The 21,796-nt window shown below is 36.3% G+C and overlaps 1 protein-coding gene across 1 annotated transcript in view; it reads left to right on the top strand.

Annotated features, from left to right (window-relative positions):
- The window catches only part of LOC125225874 (protein eiger), a 121,102-nt gene that overhangs the window by 42,807 nt on the left and 56,499 nt on the right, over positions 1-21,796 (top strand). The window lies entirely within an intron of this gene.

Raw genomic sequence — 21,796 nt, 5'->3', positions numbered from 1 at the left:
TCGTATTGTGTGTCATGTTATACCATTTTATGAAATAAATAACTCATCAGTAAAATTTCTCGGTTACCACAAATATTATTCATTCAAACAGCAGTTCTAAAAAAAATTTTTTTCATCACACCCGCCCTTTAAACTATTGCACGCAGGCGGAGCGTGAGTTATACAAAAATGGTTCTCCCAAGGGAATAATGAAATTTCTTGTACCGTACTTAACTTTTTTACAATATCTAGATTGAAACATCTTTTAACCAGCTTTTATTGACATACTACATTATGTAAATACTATCCCCCTCATAAACGTACTCTAAAATTATCAAGCCGATAGAGTTTGTTTGTCCCTTTCTATCACACTAATACGTCGGAAAGGGAAAAACGAACTTTATCGGCTTGATAACTTTAGAGTACATTTAATTATGAATAAGGCTATGTATTTATGTTTTAAAAAGTAGATCTCAACTGGTTGAAATGAAGTAGGTTACACAATAGCGATGTTCCTACTTTAGCGAAGTGAGGGAGCAAGGATATTTCGCGACACCACTAAAACAAGAAAATAGAAAAAGAAAATATTTAGATACTAAGTAACTCTTGAGGAAATATACTAAATATTAAACAGAGATAGTTGTCTTCATGCGCCTATAGGTAACGGAAAAGATGAGGAGTGGCAGGTTGGCGTGGTACGGTCATGTAATGAGGAGGGATGAGTGTCATATAGGTAAAAGAATGTTGGAGATGAAGGTTGATGGATGGAGAGGGAGGGGTAAACCCAAACAACGATGGATGGATTGTATGAAAGAGGATATGAGAAAGAAAGATGTGAGTGTTGAGATGACGAAAGATAGAGGAGAATGGAAGAGGAAGACATGTTGTGTAGGCGAGGAAGAAGACTTGTCTTCATGAATATCTAACATACAAGAATAATGGCTATTAACAAAAAGTAGTTTTAAACACAGACATAAAACAGAAGCGGCTTTTGAGCACTCAATACGATTTTACGACTTCGATTCATGGTATTTTTCGACAACTCAATTTCAAATATGAACCTCATTTACTACGTAATAAAGTCTTCATAATGTATGAAGACAAACAAAAGGTAGATTAATTTAAAATTGGCGCATGGCGAACAGATGTGGGATTTCAAATGTTGTTTAAAGTGTTTGACAGCGTGAAGTATGGGCTTGTTTTTGACTGGGTCGGGTTTCCTTCAGGCCATCGTCCGGAAAAAAAGGGAAAAAAGCTTTGAGTTTGAGTCCGGGAAAAAAGCTTGTCACACGCCCAAACTTTGCATGGGTTAGAAAACATTAACAAATTAAGGAGACCTTAGGTAAAAATCAATCAACTGATAAGATCAATAAGGTGAAAATCCGTTTAAGTGGGTACGTAGTGATTTTGTGTATATGGCGAACATGCAGACAGACGTAGAGGACCTTTTTCTATAATCATTTTAGTAAATTTTATTATTGACTTTGATCAAACACTGCTTAAAAATTAAAGGAATAAACCAATAAGAGCTTTAAAAATTCAACAGCAGCGACGCGACCCCTATACGATATTAGTTCCGCTCAATTACTTCCCGTTTAATTAGTGATTTGGTCTGACCGTTTATTTCACCGACTAACTCGGGCATGGACACTGACAATCAAGTATTATGTGAGTATTATGTTTAATTTGGGTGACCAAAATGACATATTTGTAAACTTTTCTGAAATTTAGAATGTTAATTGTTTTCCAACATGCTGATTTTGGACAGAAATTACAAATAAATAAATTGCATGATAATTTACAAATATTTAAATAGGTACATATAACGACGAATGGCAATCGTTGACGCCAGACGCCGACAGAAATGCAGTATGGCTCTGTCGCGCCAATACGCAAAAGCGATAGAGGTAGATTAATTACGAAACAGATTTATATTATCCTGAGCGTTTGTACATTTGACTACGTACTCTGTCGGAACATCTAAGAACTGGTTATTTCATATTCTTCCTAAAGTTATTTTCTTTTTATCCAATTCTTTCTAAATGCAAAATATATGTCGATGATATAACATTATGATTTTCTGAAGTCTATCATTTCATTCTTTTCAAATGGCGACTGTCAGAGACGTCAAAGTAAAAAAGAAATAAAATCATTTGACATTAAAATGTAATGGCGTAAAAATTTGTTAAAGATAAATATTGTTTGCATTTGTAATATAATGTGGGCTAATTACCATGGCCAATTAAATTGCTCGAGTGATTTCATAAAATAAGTCTAAATTTATCAACGCGCCATGAATTTACCTCAGTTTAACCAGTAATAATATTATTGACTACTCGGTGTTTGCGTGTTATGTATATTGATTGGTGAAGTTTTAGTGCTCCGGTGCATATACTATACTGAAATAATAAAAATAATGCCTAGAAAACCAATAAAGTTGTTAAAATATGGATTAAGACGGTAATATTCCATGTAAAAAACAGTCGCCAAACGGTCACCAAACGGTCACCAAACGGTCGACAAACTGTCGCAAAATGGTCGCAGCGTACACGCGTGACCGAAAGCAGTGAATATTTATTATATTTTCAAAATGGCTTCTTGTATTAATTTTTTCCAGGTATCCTCAAACCTTATAAACAATTAAATATGCCGTCGTAATACTCAGTTGCCCTCACTAAAGAAGATTAAAAAAAAAATTGTAACGTGCGTACCGAGCTGCTGGGTTGTAAAGGATCGGGGATCATATTATTATGGTCTTCTATAGAGCAACTAGTATTTTGCGGCATTTCACAATTGACACTTGTTGAAGTAGTCGTCATTAATATTACTATCAACATTAATTTCAGCGATCTGTACTTCTTTTGTCAAGATTTTTGTATAGATAAGTGTCTACAAATTTGTAATGTTAAAGAGACATAAATAAAACGTAGTAGAGTAAATAATGTGTTTTTTTTGTAACCCAAACAAAATACTTGTAGATACGAGTGCGGAAAAGAGGAAAATCGATACGAGTAGCGATAAATTAATACACGAACGAAGGGAGTGTTTTAAATCGACACGAGTTGTGAATGTCCTTTTCGCACGTGTATCGTACGACGATTTTCAGTACCTAAATCTAAGCTAAGAGTTTCGACCAGACAAGAAATGAATCATTGCTTGATTTGCTCGCACTACTGCGTTAAAAAAGCAGCATCTGTACTGAAAAAACTATCATTGCGCAACAGAAATTCTATTAATATCACAGTAAATACTCTATTTCATTTGATTCCTACTTTTATTGTGTAAAGCAACACTACACTTCATTTTTATCAATAAGAATTAAAAATTATATATTTAATACATTAAGTAACTATAAAGTGCTTATCTATTTGTATTATCATTCTGCACTTTTCTTAACTTTCCCACATTTCTATAAAATGTCGAAGAGTGCTTAAATGGTCGTCGTCGTTTATTATTATTTAATTCGCTCATATTTAAATGATTCAAAGCAACCAGTCCACAACTTCACAAGACAGTTTGAGAAACCTTCGTATTTCAGATTGTCATTTGCGGTTACAGTAGTTTAGGAGCAGTTCGGTAATCAGACCTACACATGTGTGTACAAATTCTGTCAATGTCACTGTCAGAAACCGTTCTGACAGTGACAATGACAGCCACAAATTCGTCCACATGTTGTTACCGTTATGTGTGCAAACGTCGACTAATAAAGTGTCGTTAAAAGTCATTCTGACAGTGACATTGACAGCCACAAATTCGTACACATTTTGTTACCGTAACGAGTGCACACGACGACTACATTTTGTTATTGTATCAATACGGTCGCATTGTTTGCACGACGTTACCACGCGTTATGTCACATTTGACAGTTAGTTACTGATTTGAAGATTTTGCGACTGAAATGGTTGTATGGGTAAACCAATAATGCACGTCGTAAATCCTGAAAGCCATAAAGATTAGAACGCAGTTACCTCGCCCCAAGTTCGCCCCCGATCGAGATATAACGATTATTTATTTTTAAATCGTTATTAATTCTGATCTGATTCTTCAATACGTTTTGAACGTGTTTTGATTTCAAAAATAAAATTGTTCGTCTTTCCTGGATACGCCTGGGTATTACCCCACTGAGCATGAAACTTACAATAACTTGCAGTAAGTTTACATACCTCACATTTGTAAGTTTAGAACGTAAAGTCGGAGAAATATGACAACAACATTCAACTTATTGGTAATTTGAAACTTTCAGAAAATTAGTAGTGCTATATTATTGTAACATGACAAATGAAAACTAATATTATAATTTTGCAAGGATGTTTTGATCACAAGTTATTTAAATGTTCATTTATTACATTGCTGCAACAAGGTATTAGCTATATTACATATGCTACGTTACAGCAACATTAACTTTTAAACATCAAGTTTTCAATGTTACTTCAATGTCTAAACTTAAAGTTTCCCAAATGTTCAAAATCAATATTACTGCAATTCACCACTTGAAATATTGATTTTATGCAGTTGCTGCAATATCAGAAATTAAGATTTGCTTCAATAAAACCTATTGATATAACCGGTATATTTATTTTGTAACATTACAGGTAATTATAAATACAATGTCACAGCAATTGTTTTTTTTAAGAATTAATATCTCAATGTTGCACCAATTTTAAATAATAACGTTTATTAAACATTTAACATCAATATCACAGTCATTGACCGTTTTAAATATATTTTTTATAATTTTGCTGCGTTATCACAAATTGATATTTCCTTTAATGAATCTATTTTAGAATCTATAAATATTACCCGTATCAAAATAGCATAACATCAGGGCAAATTATAAACACAATAGATGTTTTATTAGCTATATTATTAGATTTTTCAGATTGTTTTTTTACTGCTTGGTGGGTAGGTATCTAGGTATTAGGGTAAGTTACATCAAGGACGAATTTCATTTCGAAAACCCTATACGTTTTGAAAGACCTATGTTGGATATCCAAGGACTCCATCACGAACCACTCAATAGATTCATCCCCAGCATGCAGTTTACTAGTCTCACGCGGCCCGTCCGCGCGGATCGCGACCAATTTATATGATGATGTTGTCGTCCGCGCGGACCCGTTAACGCATAAATCCAGTGCGGATCGCTCCGCGCGGTCGGTCCATGACGTAAAACCATCCTAATGCGAGGGTGACGCTGTAGGTACAAGTATAACGACGTTAGTGCGTTTTCATCTTGGATTTTTTCCATTAAAATCCTTCCGACATCCGTTATTCGGATCGGATAATGTGAAAACGGCCTTACGTGTGCACCCTGGCAGGCATTACTAAGTATAGTCGAGCGATACCTAAATGATGATGATGTTTTATCATTTATCGCGCGACCATACTTGCCTCCCCACCGTAGCGGCGTGTGCATCAGTGGGGTTCGGGCCAAGCCACGTACAGCACGGGAAGCATGGTCGCGCGATAGACGATAAAATATCAGGCCGTCCCTATCGCACTTAAAAATAGTGCGATAGGGACGGCCTGCTATTTTATCGTCTATCGCGCGACCATGCTTCCCGTGCTGACCACGTAATATTATATTGTGGAACTGGTAAAGCTAGGAACATATTATGGGTCTCGACCGCGGACGCGATGTGGATAATGAATATACACTGAAGCTAGAAACATACTACGCGGACGTCAGTCGTAAATCGACCGCGACCGCGACCGATCAGTGTGCACGGAACAAAACATCCAGCGAGCCAGATTTCGATCGGACGTCCATGCGCTCAAGGCCACGTCCACGTCCGTCGACCGATAGTTTGCACGGTTATGTTTATTTCCATTGTCCAGATTCCCGTCCGCGGTCGATTTACGACGGACGTCCGCGTAGTGTGTTCCTTTGGAGGACAAACAGGTGTTTTTTTAGTTTATGAATAGTGAAAAAACCAATTCATGTAGAATAATATCGTTTACTTTCCTGACATGTTATACAAATAAAGCTAGGAACATACTACGCGGACGTCCGTCGTAAATCGACCGCGACCGCGACCGATCAGTGTGCACGGAACAAAAACATCCAGCGAGCCAGATTTCGATCGGACGTCCATGCGCTCAAGGTCACGTCCACGTCCGTCGACCGATAGTTTGCACGGTTATGTGTAATGTCATTGTCCAGATTCCCGTCCGCGGTCGATTCACGACGGACGTCCGCGTAGTGTGTTTCTAGCATTAAGCTAGGAACATACTACGCGGACGTCCGTCGTAAAACGACCGCGACCGCGACCGAACAGTGTGCACGGAACAAAACATCCAGCGAGCCAGATTTCGATCGGACGTCCATGCGCTGAAGGCCACGTCCGCGTCCGTCGACCGATAGTTTGCACGGTTATGTGTATTTCCATTGTCCAGATTCCCGTCCGCGGTCGATTTACGACGGACGTCCGCGTAGTGTGTTCCTAGCTTTATTCAGTACATACCATTTAGATTATATCATCATCTGTATCATCATTGCCATCATATTATGAAAGGGTTGTGCAAAGTAATCGAAAGAGAATAATAATAAATATAATATAACATAAAATATAACAGTATTTTCTATCAATTGTATCTTTGCGGGCCCGCGCACACGGATGCAACAGTTGCACGGCAACATCTTTTGTCTCTGTTGTCAACTTGTCACTCCTTGTACGCACAACAAAGACAAAAAATAACTGTTGCATCCGTGTGTGCGGGAGCGTTCTTTGACATTATTTCAGTGTTGCCAGGTCCAATTTGAATAAAATCAGAAGACACGTGTTCTAAAAATCAGGAGACATAAATAATTCGTCACTACTTTAAAAAAAACTCGTATCTTCATCTGTCAATGAAAAGAAAATTGTAGTAAGTATCTAAGGAATGCATATAGACTTACTGCGTTTTAACTTTGAGGAACAGCGTGAGATACGAGATTTTTTAAAAGTAGTGACGAATTGGCTCCAAAGTCATAGATTGATAAAGCCTGACCAGAAATATAATATGAGAACTATTTTCTTCATACTAAACTGCAATGTCACCCCATACATCAGAATAAACAGCGCCCTCTTGACAATAATAGTCATATATTTCTGGTCAGGCTTTAGTACCTATTATTCTTCGATAAATTTATTTTCACAATTATTTGCAACATTTACATTAATAAAATTATTTAAAGAAAATTATGGCCAAGCAAATACTGTCGTTTAAAAAAGGCGCCTAATTCAAATTTTCTATGGCACAATAACCCTTCGCCGATGTTTCAAATTTGGCGCTTATTTTAGGATTTCGTAGTCAAATAGGAATCCTTATAGTTTCGCCATATTTGTCTGTCTGTCTGTCCATCCGCCCGTCCGTCCGTCCGTCCACGAATAATCTCAGTGACCGTTAGGACTGGAAACCTCTGAAATTTGCTTTTGCTGAAATGCAAAAATAAAAAGTGGAAAAATAAAATAATAATATAATAAGTTTTATTAGGGTTCGGTTGCAATCTGTAATTTTTACCAGTAAAAGATGAGGGTCTAAATAGCCATGAAAAAATAATGCCATGACATGAGGTGGGGTCCATACCTTTCCATTCGATCTTGAAAGTCAATTTTTTAGTTTTTCGTAAATAACTCGTAAACGGTGGCCCACAGCAAAAAAATATGTTAAACAAAAAATATCTACATAAAATTTCCTACAAAAAAGATTATGTACGTTTTTTCGATAGGATCAATATACATATAAATGGATTATTTAGTGAGAAAGTTTTTTTTAATCAATCACATGCTTCGTTTTTCGTCAATATGTACCTCGTAAACGGTGGCCCACAGCAAAAAAATATGTTAAACAGAAAATATCTACATAAAATTTCCTATAAGAAAGGTTATATAGGTTTTTTCGCTAGGATCAATTTTTTAGTTGGAAAGTATTTTTAAATAGATTACATGGGCCGTTTTTTGTTAATAACTCGAAATCGGTGGCTCACAGCCAAGAATAATGTTATACAGAATCAATCTACATAAACTTTTTTAATATTATGTAGATTAATTCTGTGTAACATTATTTTTGGCTGTGGCTACTGTTTACGAGTTATTTACGAAAAACTAAAAAATTGACTTTCATGATCCGAATGGCAGGGTACGGGCCCCACATCATGTCGTGGCATTATTTTTTCATGGCTATTTAGACCCTCATCTTTTACTGGTAAAAATGACAGATTGCCTCAAGAAACTTTTTTGGAATTTTTTTTTACCACTTTGCACTGTTCTGGCACGGTGAAGCGCCCGGCCAAATTATCTGACATAAACACTAAGCGACTTCTGAGGAACTCTACTTTCACTTTTTAATAATTCCAGGTTGCCTCAAACACCTTTTTTGGCCCAAAAAATTAAATCTTTAAACATTCATAGCTCGATAAAGCCCCGCTCCCCAGCTGCCAGACTTGCAGACCTGATATTGGTTATGATCAGAGAATCATCTGAGCACCTTTCCAGGTTGCCTCAAGGACCTACTCCAAAATCCTGCCAGCTCTTGGACCAAAACGCAAACTGTGGGATGTTTTATCTCGCAGTTAATTTATTTATTGATTTTTATTTTTATTTTTTTTTATACTACGTCGGTGGCAAACAAGCATACGGCCCGCCTGATGTAAAGCGGTCACCGTAACCTATGGACTGGCTATGGATTAGCTATACTTTAGTTAGACATTGTTAAACAGACCCTAAATATTTTTAACGTCGTCAAAAGATTTTAACAGTGTATTCCTGACCACTTTTAGAGACTATAATGTCATGTACTTATACTTTTCTGGATATCGCCTAGCTTCAGAGTTATTACCAATTGAAAAAATCTAATTGTTACTCAGTAAAAAAGATCTTTTTAAGGGAGTTGATGCCACTATGGAGATTAGTTTCACTATCCTCATTGATAAATGTCAAAAAGTTAAAAGTAAAATCTTTCAAGAATTATGTTTTTAGAAAAAAAAGTTAAAACTCGTTTCAAGTGCTAGTTTTATGAAAAACATTTACTTTTTACGTAAAAATACATTCAGAAACAAAATTCATGTACTTAATATTTTTTGTTTGATTTACACAAAAAATGGGTGGTTAAATATATTTCGGCTTATTCACTCCCACGGTGTATAAAAGGGATTTAGGATATACAAGAAGCAAGGCCTTTGACACTGTCTCAGTTACCTTACCATCCTACTCAAAAAGCTAGAACATTGGGGGATTCGGTGGCATAGCTGGGCATTAACTCTTTAATCCGTTAATCGTTAATTAACGAAGTTAACGTTTCGATTAACGGATTAACTTTTAAGTTAACTTTAAAAGTTGTTAACGGATTCGTTAACTTCCGTTAAATTTATCCTAGTCCGTTAATCGTTAATCTAGCATGGCAGGCGCCATCGGCGCAGCGAAAAACACGTTGTGAACGCTACTGGAAAAACCCGATGTCGATCGTTAAAAATACAAAATTATATACAGGATGTAACATTAATTCCGGTGATCCATTGAAGATCATAACCGGTATCGAGTAGCGGTTACGAATGCCACTTCCTTTTTTTAAAATAAACACCATGAAAATTAAAGGTACTATAGAAGGTAATCATAAGTGGGCATTAATTCGTTAATCCGTTAATCGTTAATTAACGAAGTTAACATTTCGATTAACGGATTAACTTTTAAGTTAATCCGTTTAAAAAATGTTAACGGACTCGTTAACTTCCGTTAAATTTCTCCGAGTCCTGTAATCGTTAATCTAGTAGAGCTCAGGCGCCATCTGCGTTGCGAAAAACACGTTCTGAACTAGCGTTCAGAACGTGTTTTTGAACAACTTTAAGTGGAATCTTGGGACCTCTATTATATAAGCGGAATCCATTTTTTTTGTAAATTTCTTATTTTTACCTCTGCAACTGGAAGCAGTCGTCTCCGAAACCTCTATGAGTGGAAAAGCTTGGCATTATAGAATTTGTTCGAAACTATAAAAGCCCTAAGTACGGCAAACCCTATGATTTGCCGGTAAATCCTAGGTTTTACCGATGTCGATTGCTAAAAGTCCGAAATAATATCTAAAAAAGTATTCTTCACGTGGATTTGCTTTTACTAACTTTGATTCGGTGAATTCTAAGCTTTACCATGGCGACTGTTGTAGTGATAGGGCTGCAAATTCGAGCCCTATTTACGACCACATTCGCTTCCCTAGCGTCAGTGTGTGCCACAACAGTCCCGTCACCGCCAGCATCTCTCCTGACACAGCTCTTGGCAGTAGCTCAGGCGATCACTGCCTTCCACGTGCAGCCTAGAGTTCAATAGGCTAGCTGTACTTCGGCCTTTTACAGAAATATAATACGTTATAGTGGATACTGATGCAACTAAATTTTTAAAGAAAAGTTCTTTTTTTTTCACGTGTTAACGGATTAACGATTAACTTTAACTTACGTTAAATTTGTCAAAATGTATCGCTTTAACGATTAACGAAGTTAACTTTTTTAGTAACGGATTAGCGATTAACGAAGTTAACTATTTGATTAACGGTGCCCAGCTATGAAAGTAATGTATAAGCCGTAGGATTTATCTTCGGCAATTATGTTACATAGTGTATAAGCCAGTATTGTTCTCTTTGCTTCGCTTTTTACTAACGTTGACTCGGTGAATCCTAGGTTTTTATCATGGCGATTGTGTCAGGGACGCTAATTGAATCGATAATTTGTGAGTGTAGTGTACACTGGAAAACGTCCCACTTTGTCGAATGCTATAAAGCCACTTTGTCAGTATATTCATATAATAAACAAGTAAATCTCACCTTAATGGTAACCAACAAAGTGGGTCGTTTTAATAAACACACACATTTGTTGACATTTCGGGTTTGGACCTATTGACATCAGGGATGTTTTGAGAGGCGTTTCATTTTTTTTAAGTGTTATGCTTATGATGATTCCATTTCACCAACGTCAAGATTTCCGATACAAATTTCTAATTTGTCGCCTTTTTTACTACCAAAATTTGGTTGACCATCTATAAACAAAATTGTTTATAGTGAATTGGTACTTTTATTACTTAACGATTTTATATCAGAAATCGGAGAAAAATCTCCGAACTGGCAACACTGCTTGACAGTGTCGCCAAACAGCGTCGCCCGCGTCGCCGCCATTTTGTTAGGTTATTTTTGCCGGCTGGATAGTGCTCAGTGTTCAGTGCTGCTTTTTAATTTTATTAATTGTGTTACTACTTTAGTGGTGTTATATTAAAATGGATGAATACCAGAATGATGTAAGTATTTTTTTCTTTAGTTTTGTATGAATTCTTTGAATGAACTTAGGTCTATAGAGTTAACGGCGCTTGGCGTCGATCGATGCGTTTTATTTTTAGCGCTTTTGTCATTATTTATTGATTTGGTCGACTTTTTCAAATAATTTATGGATATCAAACAACTTATTAAAATAGAAACAAAAATACTATAACTCAGCAATTCCCGTTAAGTTTGTACATTTGGATCACGTCTCCGATTTGGATAAAAATTGGTAGGCTGATAGAGTCCATGATGCTGAGCGAGATCGACTAGGTTTCCCAAAATGTTCTAGGTTGATTGTATGAAACTTTCCTTTTTTGTTACCGAAAATATATAGAGATCTGGTAACAAAAAAGGAACATCACTATAAGTACTTATTTCAGAAATGTTACTTAACATTTAATCAATCAATTGTAGGTTGTAATACATTTTTTGATCAGCACATCCTGCCACATATGGCATAGAAATAATAATGCATGAATGTCATAAAATTGAGTCACTAACTTATGTAAAAATTATTCTCTAAATATAATAATTATTAATTTTAAATAAATTTTCATTATATTCAGTTTTCATAAAAAAACTACATTTATAATTAGTTCATGTTCATATTATTTACAATCGAAGATTTCTTTAATGGTGTAAAAACGTTTTTCAACTAAATAGGCAACCAATTGCTTTTTAATTGTTTTTTTAAATTGAGATATTAAAATTGGGACACTTGCACCTAATTCAGGTCCCAAAATGTAATAATTTTTATTAGTCTTACATGCAGATGTGGATAGTTGCAGTCCTGTAGAATCGCCCCTTTCTGCTGAAGTAAATATGTATTGAATAACACTGACACTCTTGTTCTCTTTTCAGTTTGATATGCTAAGGCATACAGGAGGCAAAAAATGGGACTACGTCAACTGCAGTTTGGAAACAATCTTCTCGGATTACTTGGTACCAGTTGGGGCATTATTGCTCCTGAATGAGGAAAAAACAATTTCAAATTGTCTACCCCAATGCTGAAGAAAGTTATAAAACGTAAGTACTTATACTATGAACCCTATTTATATAAAGGGCATCGCCGCAGCACAGTATAATAAAGAGTACTATCGTACAGTATGGCCACTACCGCTCCCCGCTGAAAGGGCCGCCCACCTCCTCTCGGTTACCTCACAGTTACCGCATGTTAAAAACGCGAACAGTCAACCTGTCATATCTCACTCACACAAGCATGGTACGCGTTCACCTACACGAGCTTAGAATGTGTGCTAGGAACGCACCTCTTTCATATTTGATCGCCAGTGACCGAGATGTGACCGCAGTATCCGTCTTTTATTCATTATGCGTTTGGTACAAATTGATTTAAAAAATAAATAAATGTTTTTTTTGTAACATTTTACAGGTGCTGTAAGGCAGACATTTCCAATCGTAATGGAGGAAAATTTCGAGATATGTAATGGATTCATGACGCCGCTGGGATCCAACTCAAGAGACATTAAACTACTGTTACACAGTGCATGTTGGTAAAATTTTCTAAAAAACAAGATTTATAAATTAGTTACTTAGTTATTCTATGCGCCATTTTTAACAAAATAAGTTCCTGTACTATAAGACTAACCAAAATATCCCCATACGAGCAAAAAGTGGTACGATATAAACTTGGAGGAAATATAGTAGAGGACATTATAGCGTTTGGGGTCATAATAATTACCACAGAACCGAAGTTTGGTTTTTTTTAGTTCTTTGTGAGTGTATTTTTGACGACCGGTCAGGCGCAGTCGGTAGTGACCCTGCCTGCTACGCCGCGGTCCCGGGTTCGAATCCCGGTAAGGGCATTTATTTGTGTGATGAGCACAGATATTTGTTCCTGAGTCATGGATGTTTTCTATGTATACAATTATTTATATATTATATATATCGTTGTCTGAGTACCCACAACACAGGCCTTCTTGAGCTTACCGTGGGCCTCAGTCAATCTGTGTAAGAATGTCCCATAATATTTATTTATTTATTTATTTTTGACATACTAAAAATATAGTAAAATATTTTTGTGCAAAATGCATTTTTTCGACCGCCAAAAGTTGTATGAAAAAGTACTATGGAAAAAAAATCCTAAAATTTAAAAATCGTCTCTGGTATCAACTTGTGGGGAATTAGGCGGCAAAAAAGTTTATAGCGTTGATATTTAGCAAAAATATAACATTTTTCCACTATTTTGATAAAATAAAAACGGATAAAAATCATAAATTTCAGCAATGTATTTTTTTTCATAGGTGGTACACACCATGGTAACATACGGGTACGATAAGCAGTCACGGTAGCCTATGACGCCTGCCACTTTAGAGCTTCCACGTGCGCGTTGCTGGCCCTTTAGGGTACCTTTCCACCAGAGATGTGCTAAGTGGATGTTGAGCGTCTGCGGGAGAAAAATCCTAAGTCGCAGTGTGCGACCATATACAGTGTCCGGGATGTGAGGATGCGCAGATTTATGACTAGAAAAACCGATGATTATTTTTTGGTTTTCCTTCGTGTTCGATATAATACTATCGAGAGTTTTTGTTAGGGATGCGTCAATAAAATTTATGTACTTACATTGAACCTCACGAAACAGAAAGTTTATGGTAAATACGGTTACCGCAAAAACTGCAAAGGATCCGGAGCTTCCTTGGGTGAAAATTCCTCCTAAACCCCACAGTTTGTGATCATTTACGGGTGAAAGGTATGAGGATGTCAAACATTTTCTCAGAGCACAAGCCACTGTACAAGCGGTAGAACGTAGAACACACACAGGGAGGCAATTTCACTTTAAACTAAGTTCTCACTCACAGTCAAGGGAGCATTGTTTGCGGTAACCGTATTTACCATAAACTTGTATTCTTGTGAGGTTCAATATAAGTACATAAATTGTCGCATCCCAAACAAAAACTCTCTCGATAAAGTATTATATCGAACACGAGAGAAAACCAAAACCTAATAATCATCGGTTTTTCTAGTCATAAATCTGCGCATCCTCACATCCCGGACCCGTATATGGCCGCACACTGCGGCTTCTTCTTCTTCAACCTAGCGTTTTCCCGGTCTAGCGCCAGGGTCCGCTTTCATGCTCAGTCTTCTCCACTTTGCCCGGTCTTCGACATCCTTAGGCGTGAGATTGTTCTCTTGCATGCCCGCTCCCATGACATCCAGCCAGCGCTTCTTTGGCCTACCGGCTCCGCGTGACAGGGCTTTGGACAGTGAGATTAAGGCATCTGCTTCCGATGTAGGCTTAAGAGCATTTTTCTCCCGCGGACGCTCCTTATGCTGCGAGCTAGCTGAGGACTGTTAAGGGTGCCTTTCCACCAGAGATGAGTTATGGATGCGTCTTATATCCACAATCAGCTTAGTTGTACCCGTTCCTAGTAGCGATTTGCTTTGTGGAACAATTAACATGATTGGCGGATATCAAACACACCCATGTAGCGTATCTCTGGTGAAAAGGTACCCTAAAGGGCCAGCAACGCGCATGTGAAAACTCTAGAGTGGCAGGCGTCATAGGCTAACGTGACAGCTTATCACCAGGCGGATCGTACCCGTATTTACCATGGTGTGGTACCTATGAAAAAAATGACATTGCTGAAATTTATGTTTCAATCACTTCCTTTCTTCAAATTTATGATTTTTATCTGTTTTTATTTTAGCAAAATAATAGAAAACTGTTATATTTTTGCTACACATCAACGCTATAAACTTTTTTGCCACCTAGTTCGCCATAAGTTGATACCAGAGACGATTTTTAAATTTTAGGTTTTTTTTTCATAGTACTTTTTCATACAACTTTTGGTTGCCAAAAAACGTATTTTGCACAAATATATTTTACTATATTTTTAGAATGCCAAAATGACACAAACAAAGAACCAAAATAACAAAAAATAAAACCGCCTTCAAAAATAAGCGCGTTACAAAACACGGAGAAACTAAAAAGCAAAAAATAACAAACCTTTGAATTCAGATTTCTTATCGGGTTGCAATAATCTAAACATCCAAATTATAAACAAATCAATTATTTTTGTAGTCGGTACCAGACCTGTTCGTCGCCTTGCTATATTCAGTTTGCCCCACCCAACCATACATAGGCTGGCCCCGACTCCAAAAATAATTGATTTGTTTATAAATAATTTGGATGTTTAGATTATTGCAATCCGATAAGAAATCTGAATTCAAAGGTTTATTATTTGTTGCTTTTTAGTTTCTCCGTGTTTTGTAACTCGCTTATTTTTGAAGGCGGTTTTATTTTTTGTTAAAAAGTTTATTTATTTGTTGATTTTTAGTGGTTCCTATTGATATTATTTATATCAATCCGAATATATGTACAGTAGTGAAAGAATTATCCTTTAACTCCTAACCATTGAGGAGTTGACCTTCCATCATCAGCTCAGCCACATAAAATTATTACCATCAGGCGTAAATTCTTGGGTTTCTTTTGAAAAATACACTAAGAACATTACATGTGCCTATAACATTTGAAGAGTTCCCTCGATTTCTCCAAGATCCCATCATCATACCCCAACTTGGTGCCAAAGGGACCATCTCGGGGTTATACCTGACCGATTGATAAAAAAAATTTGAAAATTGGTCCATGATTCTCGGAGATATCGAGTAACATCATACATACAAAAAAAAAAACATTCAGTCGAATTGAGAACCTCCTCCTTTTTTTGAAGTCGGTTAAAAAACAAACTTCGGTTCTGTGGGAATTATTATGACCCCTCCCATACAAATGCTCGTACAACTCCTCTATTAATATATCTGGAGTAACCTTTCAGTTACTTACCCCTCTGCCCAAAGTCATATTTGAAAGATTGTATTACTCTTATTTATAATTTTTTTGTCATACTTATTTCAAGTTATGACATTTATGTGATCACGTGGAATCGATTTAAAATTCGTTTGCGGATGGTAAATACTTGTTAAATGTATGATACGGCGACGCCACCATAATGAAATTCAACTAATTATATAGGGATAAGTCCGCTTACATTGTATATTACTGACTCTGTAACTGTGTCTCTTTTGTTTCCTTTATGTACCTACAATAAAGCTTATACATACATACATATATATGGTAAATAAAATGATGTATGTACGTAGAACCAAAGAGGATCGAGTATTATAGAGAATTACTGTCAAAGTAAAATGTGTAATCAATCACAGTGCATAGACTGCCATCTCTCGACACAAGCTTAAAACTTTTGAACCTCAGTTTTGACAATTTGGCCCATATTCTTATAGACCCAGAGCCCAGGCCCGCCAGACCTTCCTCAAATTCTCAAGGATGAAACTTTGGGACAATGTAGAGTTCATATCGGCGGTTAATGTGTGCATATTTTCTAGTTCGGCCCATCGGCCAATTTTTTGCTATCAAGTGATGAAGGTGAAAAAAAAAGTGCTTACTTTCCTTAAATTCTCAAGGCTGATTTTTATATATGTGTTAGAGCACGTTGTTAGAAATTGGTTATCATCAATGCCAGACCGTTTCCGCCGGCCATAACTTTTACCAGACGCGACAAAGTTGGCAAAAAACGACTCTAACTTACCTCATTTTCTCAAGCCTGATATTGATATATGATACGCAGGGACCTGTAACTAGACCGTTTGTAAGCAGCCAGACCAATCGGATGGACCCAACCATCCGCCAGACCGACTTAAAGTTTCGATATGAGCATTAGTAGAATTGAAATATTCCGGGTCTATAAAAGCTAAAAACTTGAATTTTCTACATTAAGCTACGTGTATATTGTATACTTGACGTAATAAGCGACTTTCAAAAATTTTACTTCTAAGGAAATAAAAAAATGAAAGTTTATATGTGGTGCAAGATTAATTTTAAGCTATGAATTTTATTTACACTGCGTAAGTACATGTGTATTTTATTATAAATATAACTTTTACCAGACGCGACAAAGTTGGCAAAAAACGACTCTAACTTACCTCATTTTCTCAAGCCTGATTTTGATATATGATACGCAGGGACCTGTAACTAGACCATTTGTAAGCAGCCAGACCAATCGGATGGACCCAACCATCCGCCAGACCGACTTAAAGTTTCGATATGAGCATTAGTAGAATTGAAATATTCCGGGTCTATAAAAGCTAAAAACTTGAATTTTCTACATTAAGCTACGTGTATATTGTATACTTGACGTAATAAGCGACTTTCAAAAATTTTACTTCTAAGGAAATAAAAAAATGAAAGTTTGTGCAAGACTAATTTTAAGCTATGAATTTTATTTACACTGCGTAACTACATGTGTATTTTATTATAAATAAAAGAAGAAAAGTAAATTAAACTTTTTTTTCGGTCGTCGAACAAGGTAGCTTAATGTAGAAAATTCAAGTTTTTAGCTTTTATAGACGTGGAATATTTCAATTCTACTAATGCTCATATCGAAACTTTAAGTCGGTCTGGCGGATGGTTGGGTCCATCCGATTGGTCTGGCTGCTTACAAACGGTCTAGTTATAGGTTCCTGCGTATCATATATCAAAATCAGGCTTGAGAAAATGAGGTAAGTTAGAGTCGTTTTTTGCCAACTTTGTCGCGTCTGGTAAAAGTTATGGCCGGCGGAAACGGTCTGGCATTGATGATAACCAATTTCTAACAACGTGCTCTAACACATATATAAAAATCAGCCTTGAGAATTTAAGGAAAGTAAGCACTTTTTTTTTCACCTTCATCACTTGATAGCAAAAAATTGGCCGATGGGCCGAACTAGAAAATATGCACACATTAAACGCCGATGTGAACTCTACATTGTCCCAAAGTTTCATCCTTGAGAATTTGAGGAAGGTCTGGCGGGCCTGGGCTCTTGATCTATTAGCTTGATATGTTTTAAAATGTCAAATATTAATATTAGCGCCATCTAGCCGAGCGTACCCCAAAGTTGTATAGCCATCTAGCTCACCGTACCTTTTTCTGTATGGTTTTGGGGTACGTTTTTTTCTTAGACTTTATCGGTCTTTACGAAGTTATATAGGTCTTTGGTATAACGTACAATATGTAGGGTCACGGACTTCGTGACCGTACGTCTGATGTTTATGATTACCTGTAGCGGGAAACGAAATAATGGGCTTTGATAAATTTATGTACTTTCAGTAATTCTGCCTGAACGGTATGAGCAATTATGTAAGGAGGTGTACGGGTACTTGAGACGGATATATGTTCCACGCTCCCGCGCAACCCTCCGTTTTTCAATAATGTTTTTATATTAACATAGTAACATTATCTATCTTTTTCTTACGGAAATCATCCGCGCGGATCCAGGGGGGGGCATGGGGGTCATGATCCCCCCTGGAGCCTAGGCTGGTCATACAAATAGACCACGTGACCCCCCCCCTGGGCCTTTACCACGTGACCCCCCCCTTGGGTTTTCTCTGGAATTGCACATTAACCATCACTAAAAATGTTATGATAAACTTAAATAAACTCACAAAGTATTGAAATCAATCAAAAAACCACTGAAAAATATTATTTCTAAAAAGATTTTCATCAATAATTGTAATTACGAACGGATGACATCAAAAACTCCTGACATTACGAAGTCTAAATTGTCTATGAGTCATAATGTTGGGATGACAACTTATCGTTATGAACGATCGATATGAACGTTTGAGTTTGAATGTATAGCTTTGAAAAAGTGCGTTGATATTAATTTCAATAATTTATCAGATTTTTTACCGACTTCTTTACGTTTTATTTCCTACCTCTTTACAATAAATATTTTACTATCAGTATATTTTTTGTTGTATTAATGTTAATGTTAGGTAAGTTACTATAAAATGAATACTGTACTAGCCTTTTCCATAAGATTGTTGCAAATGTGACGAAACCTAAAAAAAAATAGTTTTTACATAAATATTGTGTGACGTAAAATTAAAAATCCTCCGATGACGTTAGCAGCGTTTATTTACAAATTATCGTTAATTCATCATTTTATCGACATTTCCAATCACTAGTAATTGACAACGTTTCAAAATTTTCAATATCCCCAAATCGAAAACCATTTCGAGATATCACATAAATCACATAAATATCACACATAAATACACACACAGATAGATCACATAAATATTTTTTTTTAATTTTTTTTCCGTATTTTTAGTATAAAAAATCTTAAAAATAGTTTAAAGGGGAAGTGACGTCAAATAGCTGATTTAGAGCTGCCACTATAACAAAAAAATCTTCCAGTTGGGATGTCACTTGAGTTTGACAGTGACACTTATCACAGTTCGTAGCAAAGATATTAAAAATTTCATGGCTTAGTCTATGGTTCGTAGTCATTCACTATAAGTTGACAGTGACATATGACAGTCAGGGCCCTATTTAATAAACGCGACAATGACAGGTGACAGGCGACAGGTGACAATCCGACAATTTGACATTATTTCGTTTAATAAAAATTATCAATGACAAATATGTCACGGTGGAAAAACTACAAATTTGTCGACTTGTCGTGACAATTTGACATATTTCTGTTTAATAAATAATTACCCTTGACAGGCGACAATTGACAATTTGTCCGGAAAAACTTGTAAAATTTGTTTTATTAAACACTGAATTGTCATGACAGGTAGACATATTTGTCAAATTGTAAGAGATTTTCGACAGGCTCTTCATCCTATGTCAACGATATTCGGCAGTTAAATTCGTTCGATTAACTTAAAAAAATGGTGTTAACATCGTCGACCGATAGCAGTAGTGACGATGAATATTTGGCGCAAATTGTACGACGACGACGTCGCATATTTAAACCAAGAATAAACTTTACTTTCGACGTGACTGATGGAATATTCATGGAACGGTTTCGAGTCTCTAAAACTACCGTAGAATACTTAATCAATAAAATTGGACAGCAACTTCAACACGCAACAAGGAGGAATATAGCACTTACACCACTTCAACAAATTTTATGTGTATTACACTGGGTGGGGTGTGGGTCACAGTATCATGTCATTGCAGATGCACACGGAGTTAGTAAAGTGACGGTACATCTGTGTATAAAACGTGTTTGTGAATTAATAACTAGCGAATTATTTGGCGAAGAAATCCGCTGGCCCGATAATTGCAACGATATTCCTAGAAGGTTTATGGCATATAACATTCCCAGAATAGCTGGCATAGTTGACGGATCTCTCATACAAATGGATGCGCCTCGCCAAAATGAATCGGCGTTTGTTGACAGAAACGGAGATCACTCCATGAATGTCATGATCGTATGCGGACCTAATTTAGAAGTTTTTTATGCAAGTGCGAGATGGCCTGGTTCAGTTCATGATGCACGAGTGATGAGGTGTTCTTCGTTAGCACGGAAATGGGAAAGTGGATGGAGACCATTTCCCAATGCAATCATATTGGGAGATAGTGGATATAGTCTACAAAAATGGCTCATGACACCTAGAATTCCAGTACAAATACCAAGAACAGCAAGCCTAGAAAGATTTTTGCGTGCGTTTAGATCTACTCGGAGGATGGTGGAAAATGCACTAGGAATCATAAAAGAAAAATTTCCTTGTCTTAATTATATGAGATTACAGCCAATAATTGCTTCAAAAGTAATATTATCTTGCATTATTCTACATAATATAGAAAAACGACTAGGCTCGCAATTTTACGTTCCCTACGACGACAATGCGGTTCAAGGAAATAATTCAAACAGTAACAATGTTGTTGAACATGATAACGCTATGGTTGCAAGAGACGAGGAAGTAATTGAACCGGAAGCTATTGAAACATTGCAGTCATTAATACAACTGTTTGATTGAGTAACTTATATTTATTATTGGTTACATAGTATTATTTAGCGCTTCCTGCAGAATATCATTAGTCCCTTCAACAGAATAAATAATATGAATATCCTTTTCTTGTTCCGCTGGTACAGAATCAGCAAAACTTACATTTTGTAAATATAAAGGAATTGTAAAATTAGATGGTTTTGTTATATTTAGTTCTTTTTCCATCCTCAGCAACTCCAAATCTAACTTATATTTTTCTCTTTTTGCTATTTCTACTTTTTCTTGTAAGAGCATGACCTCTAATTCCATTTTTTGTTTTTTTAATTCCATTAAATCATTTGGGGTGTCAGGCTCACAGGTTGATATTCTCGCCGATTTCCTTCTTGGCCGCTGATGCGGTATATGCGGGTGCGTACCATTATCTTGTTGAATAGAATCTGGAACAGATATTTCAGACTCTTGTGATCCTGATGATTCTGGCACCGGAAGACCATTTAGAACCGGAGAATTTTTTCCTATTATCTTAAAGATCAATTCATCGGAATCATCGTATTTGCACTTTTTTCCTCCTCCTGACCCAGTCTGCAATCGATTATCTCTCTTTTCCTAAAAACAGATCAAAAATAATTTATAAAAATACTCTCTAAGTAAGCTCACTCACTCACTCACAGGGCTAGGTCGATTTATATAAAATTGTCCTATGATATTTAATAAATTAATTTATTATTTATTACATCATAATCTCATTGTAGTCGTAGACATACATATATAAAGTACTTACAACTGTCC

This window comes from Leguminivora glycinivorella, chromosome 4, assembly GCF_023078275.1.
Source record: "Leguminivora glycinivorella isolate SPB_JAAS2020 chromosome 4, LegGlyc_1.1, whole genome shotgun sequence".
Taxonomy (NCBI): Eukaryota; Metazoa; Arthropoda; class Insecta; order Lepidoptera; family Tortricidae; genus Leguminivora; species Leguminivora glycinivorella.
Note: the sequence above shows the minus strand (reverse complement) of the source record. Positions and strands in the feature narration are given on the sequence as shown.